Source organism: Rhopalosiphum padi, chromosome 1 (assembly GCF_020882245.1).
Source record: "Rhopalosiphum padi isolate XX-2018 chromosome 1, ASM2088224v1, whole genome shotgun sequence".
Lineage (NCBI taxonomy): Eukaryota > Metazoa > Arthropoda > Insecta > Hemiptera > Aphididae > Rhopalosiphum > Rhopalosiphum padi.
The window spans coordinates 1,326,888-1,334,916 of NC_083597.1; the positions used below are offsets into that span (position 1 = coordinate 1,326,888).

Below are 8,029 nucleotides of genomic sequence, written 5' to 3' on the forward strand. Positions count from 1 at the left end.
ATAATATACTTCATTGCTAGACATACGTCACACGGACTGCACTATTATATATAATATAGGTATTTAATATTAGATTTTGTATTCAATTTACATGTATTTCACGTAAAACTTAATTATTATAATACAGAGTAGTTATTAATGTTGTATTTAAAATGTTCTGAATTTTAAGTTTTATGGACTTCACCTGTTAAATTTTTAAAATTATCATCAAATTATTGTTCGCTGGTAACCTATGGTTACAAAAAAATTAAACTTTCTCCATTCAGAATCTTTTTATTTCATTGTATACAATTATTAATTTTCAATGAATTAAAATTTAACACATCTATTATAGAGACTCAATAACATGGTAAATTCGGCACCTAACTCAGCAATAATTTACTTGACGACTTTTTTAAATTTAATTTTGCCTTGTTTACTGAAAGTACCTAGAAATTGTTTCTAATTAATGCTTTAATCAATTTTAGGGTCTATGTTAATTAGGAAAATTAAAAATGTATTTTTTTATTGTTAATTGTGTTATACTTAGGTATAATACTTTTTAAGTAACGTTTTAAAAATTTTACTTAATTAAACGCCTAGTCTGGTGTATATTAATTTTATTTATAATAGTAAGTAATACTAAATATATTAATCCCGTTATGTTGTCAATAAAAATTTTAAGTCAAAATCGTGATTTTATGTATAGTTTGACTTTGAAATTTAAATAATTATTATATACGATCACGCTTATTACCAATATTGTAATTAATCATTTTTTTCGCAGATTTCATTGACAAACATAATATAATACTACTTTATACGATGTGTATTATTTGTTTAGAAAACAGGCGTGAAATATTTTATCTCAGAGTGACTGCAAATATAATAATGTTTTTACAGTTAAAAATGTGTAAACTTTTTTATTTTTGTTCAACACCAAAGATCTTGTGGGTTTTTATGACTGAACAGTGGTGTGCGCAGCTGCACTGTATGCATTTCAATAGAAGTATCGTGTATCTTTTGTAGTGTATTTTAATACCGTAATATTATCCACGTTAAAGTGAACGTCATATATAACTAAAGTATGTACTTAAAAAAAATGTACACCTATGTCCCATCATGAAACTTGTACAAAACGGAAACTGTTACCTACATAACCAATTTTGTCCTCTTCATTGAACCGATTTCCGTTTTATGTAGGTACAATATATAACTATATACATGATTACCTAGGTGGCTATAGATGCATAGTATATAATATATTATAATATTATAATAATTCAATTATGTACCTATAGCTATAAGCTTGTTTTTGATTAGTTATTTTTTCTTAGATGATATATATATATTGTATATTTGTATGTATTATTATGCTGACTACGGCTACGATACGTTAATATGAACATAAATATAGTTGTATTTTAATCATTGAGTAAAAGTGGTGACGATATTGTATTTTACATTGGAAATAAAACGAATCGTTTTCATCCCAACAACGAGCATATTTTCATGGATTCGATTAATGTACAGCTGATTATCCGGTAGTGTTGTGGGCTTAGTAACAGGAAATTGGTGGAGTAGTAACCAGATACCGTAATACGGGAGTATTATACGAAGTATACTATAATACTCCACTAATGTAATACACATGGTGCGTGGCGAGAAATATACCGTATGTACGCCAGACTAGCTTAACCTTTTTTTCTTTTCCGACAACAGACCAATCGGTTAATTAACTTCGGTATAGATTATTAAGAATAAAAGATAATAATATACGTCCGTTTAATAATATCCTTATTCCATCATACAATATAATATTATTATGAGTATAACCACTATAACCATTTGTCGAATAACTTGTGTTATTGGTACCAGCGTTACTATTACAATTTTGAGGCACCAGCAAAAATATTTTTAAAGACCCTTGCTTTGTTAATATAGGCCAAATAGGATGTGGCTTAGGCGCTTAGCCCATTTTTGAAAATTATTCCCTTCTAAATATAAGTTAATATCAATACCTTCTATTGTCTGCTATTTACTCGTATAATACTTTGTCTCTTGGCCCACGTTGTGAATAGTTTGCTTAAATAAAGTTGTGATATATACTCAAAATATTTAATAATAAATAATGTTACAAGAACTTTTTATTTTTTAAATACGCCATCATTTTTTCAAATTCCATGATAAAATATTATTAAATTTTATATTAAACATATTTTTTTTAATGTATGTTACATGTTACATAAGGATAAGATCCGAGGACTCAAATTTTGGTGTTGACACTAGTACTGTTTGTGTATATAATTTTATTTATCTGCTGCTTTATAATTCAAAAATGTAAGAATAATAAATTACCAGTTATAATTTAATTATCTAATAGTATTAAATAAATAAAACAATAATTCTTATAATTATATTACTTCAAAAGGAACATAACACAACATAAGACAGCCTTCTGCAGAAACACGTTAATTTGTTGTGTACCGATGTCAAAGAGATGTCTTTTGTGTTCGTATCACACCTCACACCTATATAAGATAGTGTATCGGTATCGATGTAACTTTAATGCTATGATTTAAATGTTTTCATAATTTATAATACATTATTTACGTGTGAGTTATTATGTCCTCATTCTGGGTTATCTACTTATTATTGTAATATGATAGGTATAATCTGTCCAAGTGCAACATAATAATTATAGCATACCCCTTTTGGGACCTTGTGTTTGTCAAAATTATATGTGTTCTTATATCTAAGTAAATTTATAAATATCAATACCTCTAATAGCTACAAGTTTGGTAAGGTGTGCTTGATAACATACTAATAGTGATTTGCGGAACCGGTTACTACCTTATTGAACTTAATTTATATTTTATATAATGTAGCTATGTAGGTATACATAGTATTATACATATTACATATGTTAAACTTCGACTGATAATAACGACAGTTGTTATGAAATCGTATGCCTTAAACCTAATTTATTTTATCTTTTTTTTGATAATTGATTCCCACTCAATATTCTCGATCTATATAGAGTACCTATTTGATATTATAACAATCTACATATGTAGATAATAAATCTAAAAACTTAACCTTTATTAAATTAATTAATTAATTTTTTATTATAAATTTTGTAATATGAGTTTTTGCACGTCAATTATATAGTGGCTGTCGATGTATTTCAAACACGTACAACAATTCAATCAATTTTAAGAGCGACCAAAAATATGAATAAAAAAACCGCAAAGATAATGATCGGACGTGAAAGGCATACCAACGATGACGAGTGAGTGATAGAAGTATAATATGGGAATGTAATGTATTATATTAGTATTATGATTAGGTACCTATTATTATTATTATCAACATCACACGTCCTTTATAATAAAACTTCGACCTTCACCGCGTGTTTAAGACAAATATCGTCCGAATTTGGAAAAGTCGTTTCAATGTAAATTAAATATTAAACGTACGCGGGGCCTCTCAGACTTCCTTTTGTAGCCGTGATCTTATGCAGCAAATATTAATGTTAAATTATTGATTCATGGTGGGAAAAATATCTGCCCACGTATAAATAATATCATGTTTTTTTGAATTGATGAAAAATATATTATCTATTTTATAGAAAAATGTTCTTGTACACCTCCGTCTTATATATTTTAATAGGCGAGGGTAGTACGATGAAAAAGAGCATAATATTACGATAAGCACGCGCAACATCCCTACCGTAGTTGAGGCTCCTTTTAAGATTATCCGGCCGCCAGCCGAGTCGCAGATTACGTATTAATATTATATCGCTTCATATCTTCCACATACGATCGAAAACAAATTTTTAGTGCACACCGCTAATTGTGTCAAAATTATTATTTATATCATTTTTATTTTTTACGTCAAACACCGTTCCCTAAAGCTACTTTTATCGATAGTCATCTTAATTATAATTTTACTAATCGTAGGTGTATGGTTTTTGAAAATCTGATCTAGTGAATAACTTATCGAAATTCAAAGATTTTCTTCATAATCCATAACAATAAATATTATCAAATATATACTTTATTTTTAATCGTAGAAGAAGAAACTGTAGATTGGAATTTGAACCAGAGTCCTTTTGAATTTTTTTTCATTTTTTTTTTATGGTTCTTTATTTGTTAATACCTAGCATATAGGAACTTTTTCCAAAACATATTTTGTAATAAAGAGTTTTAAAATAGTAAATCCATTTTGATAAAATTAAATAAAATTGCAGATAATTATTCTATGATGTAAATAATAAATATAATATAAGTAGGTACTTAGGTGTGTAGACTTCATTATCAAGATATTGCATTACAATAAATTGGCCTGTTCCTTGAAAAAAAAAAGATTATTACCTTAAATTTAAATTAAGGTTTCATTTGCATAAGAGTTTTAAATTTTTCTATAATTTCTTTAATCTATATATTTTTAGAAAAAAACATTACAAATGTATTAATATTATTAAAGAAATATCCCACGTACGCACATGTATGTATAAATATTAAAATTTATAATTGATACAACCAAAATAAAATAAATAAAAACATTATTGTATTTCAGATTTTGAGTGGAGCACTTGGATGGCAGAATAAAACAATAGTTTTACAATGAGATGAGTTATGGTTTATGTGAATGTGTTTTGTTCATTACCGCTTTTTCAAGTAGACTAGAGCTCTCAAAGAGTGCTCTAAAGTCTGAAGTTAAGAGTTTCATATACCTCATCTCCTTAAAAGATTGACAATTCGAGAAGGAAAACATAGTAAAATATTTGGTTAATCCAGTTCCGATCAATTCTATCGAAGTAATGTATATTATTATTTAGAAAATAATAATCATAGAGTGCTTACATCTGTATATTCTATTACTGGTTAATAGAGTTCATACCCATTAATAATTTGAATGACGAGAAATATATTTAAATGGTTTTGGGTGTAGTCTAAGAATCAAATATTAACCAACTATATTATATTATTATAAATAATTTATAAAACTATGGTACTTATGTTAAAAATATATTAATTTTTTTTTAACAGAAGCTATAAACTAATAATGATATAACACAATGCCCCCCACACTAGTCCCAATTAGAATATAAATAATTATACTTTTGTAGAAAAATCCCATTTAAATTTTTAACTATTGATCATAATTTTATAACCTTATGGGTTTATACATTTTTACAAAAATCTTATTACCAGGGCTCATAGCTTCTAGTATTTGCATATCTTTTTTGATAGGCCCAAGAGATACCTACGAGAGCTATAAATTAGTTTCAGAACACCAAGAAGCTATATTCGAAATTTTATGTTCCTTAATTTTGCATATTATATTTTACTCATAATCATTTTTAGTGTTCAATGATAATTAAATCATTGAATTTAAGTTTAACACAACATCTATTACAGTGATCAAGGCCGTAACTGGGGGGAAGGTCCAGGAGTCCGGACCCCCCCTCCCCGACATTTTTAAAAGTAGACACATTTTAGCGGTGAATATAGTTTATTGACTATAAATTTTCAGTATCTAAATTATTATTTTTTTTTTCAGTTACAGTCTGGACAGTGACCCACTAGTAACCAACTCAACACCTACCGTACAGCAGAACAGTACCCACTTGATCCTAATTTTAATTTAAAATTTCGAAGCAGAATAAAATACGGAACATAACCATTTATAAAAATCAAATTCCGAATTAGCAGTTTCTTAGTTAAAAGTATTTAAGGAGTCGACTGGTGGAGTGTTAGTAGTTTTAGTTTTAGTAATGGACTAAAATTTTACGGAGAACCGTTGAATCAATCTATTTTGCTTATTTAAACTTTAAATAGTTATAGTTAGAAAGTTATAAACCATTAAGTAATTGTCCAAAATTCGATTTTTATCTACTAAAAAACTCTAATAAATATTCTTTTTTGAAATAAAGGATTGAAAATATACGCTGTCAAGTAAAAGATTTAAAATGATAATGATCTAAAATAGTAAAACGTATAATTATTTTAATGAGATGTTTTGAACGACTTAAAATAAAATAAATATTTTCAAAATATGTTTTCTGAAATAATTAGTGTCTTACGTTAAATCTATCACTCGGTATATGTATATGTATATAAACTACCTATATTACTACCTATATAATACGTATTATGTTGATTAATTTGCCAAATTTCAATAACTATAATTTATTGTTTACTAATGTAAATGTATTAAGACACTTTTTACACTTCATTATTATAATTTCTGAGTCTTTGATAAAGATTTTCTCATTCTTCAGACATTTTAAATAAGTTGGGCACATTTTTATATGATTCAACTTTTAATTTCTCATTCGGCTAATATAATGTCAGAATTCTTGCTTTGCAGGTCTACATGACGTCTTATTTTCATTTTTATTGGCGTTATAAATAAAATAAATCTATTAATTTAATATAATGTAAGTATAATATATGGTGTAAAGAAATTATATAAATATATAATATAACAGCGGAGGTAGTTTTATCGCATACCAATCCATAATAATTTTGTAGACAATATGTAGGTCATTTATCCATTTTTATTCAATTATACATTTGTTATAACGTTAATATGAAAATATCTGTCATTTTATTTACAAATAAAAAACAATTAAAAACACTGATTATTTGAGACACGCATTAGTATGTTTAATGTATAATTTAGACAATGTTACTTATCTAGCTAAATCTAATAATCTAATTTAATACACGTACGTAACAAAGCTTCTCATCGCATTTCCCGTTGTATAGCCAAACGGCAAACGCCCAAACTCTTTGAATTATAAGGTCAACTCATTATGTTACAAAATGTACTAGGCAAGTGCCTACATTTAAAATTTTTAAAAAAACGATCATAGTATTAATTTATTGTTAATTTGAATTGGCTTCAACGTACAACTAATAACTATTTATAAAATTAAAACAATATTGAAAATATCTTACTAGAATTGTTTTAATAATTTATCATTTATGATTACATATGGGTTAAAAATTGATTAGTTTGACAAAAAAATGTTTCATATGAAGAGCTATTTTAATGTAACGAACTTATGAGTATATGATAAATAGTAAAACTAAAATAGGTTACAAATTACATGTAACGTTGATATCCTCTTATACAATTTATATTATAGTAAAGTAAAGTAATATTTAAGTAAAAAAGAAGCTTTATAATTCATTATTTTAATTGACTTGTGTAAAAGCTTATTTGTAATAGAGTAACTATGTATATTATAATTATTTCTTATTTTAATATTGAAATTATACAAAGCTCGTAACTGCAAATCTTGAGAGCAACAATTAAAATATAGTTGTATAATTATGAATAATTAATGAACGTGTATTATGCAGTTATTCATCTAACAACTAACAAGTAAATATATTCATAAGCAATTGTTTCAGACATTTCAGTATTTATTCTGATGGTATAAAAATTCAACGTATTATTGTGTTCTTTCTACCACAACTACTATAAATGTTGTGTGAGTCTTATTACCTCAACCGTAAACTGTTGTTATTATCTTAATTATTTATATCACGTAATACTTAAATACTTGATTGAATATAGATAGTACACATATCTATTGTAAATTAACGAAATATAAATTGTATTATCTAAAGCAAGTTACACTTTTATTATTTATAGTCATGGAATAATTATTATAAAATTAAAAATTAAAAAGTGTGATAATAATATTTAAAATCAGTATTTCAATTATATTACAAAATTAGGCCAGGAATCTCCAACACCACCATATACGTACAATTTCCACAATTTTTTTTACAAATATTTAGTAAGTTGTTTGTATACATTTTTCCTCCTGAGCGATAATTAAATGCGTATACATTTAGAAATAGGTCATACAAATGTACATAAATTGTGTATTAAATATTTTCAAAAAAATTCTGAAACTCACATGTGGTGGTGCTGTAGTAGCGTAATTAAGGCTTGATGTTTGAGAGAGGAGATTTACAAAAATAAATATTTTCACTACTCAAAAATTTAAGTATAGTAATATATA

General features: G+C 26.2%; 1 long non-coding RNA gene across 1 annotated transcript; it reads left to right on the forward strand.

The window, feature by feature from the left end:
* The first annotated feature begins 3,159 nt into the window (after positions 1–3,159).
* On the forward strand, positions 3,160–5,894 carry LOC132918267 (uncharacterized). Its single transcript, XR_009660436.1, has 3 exons — positions 3,160–3,271; positions 4,561–4,801; positions 5,548–5,894. It is a non-coding gene; the product is annotated as an uncharacterized LOC132918267 (long non-coding RNA).
* The last annotated feature ends 2,135 nt before the right edge of the window (positions 5,895–8,029 follow it).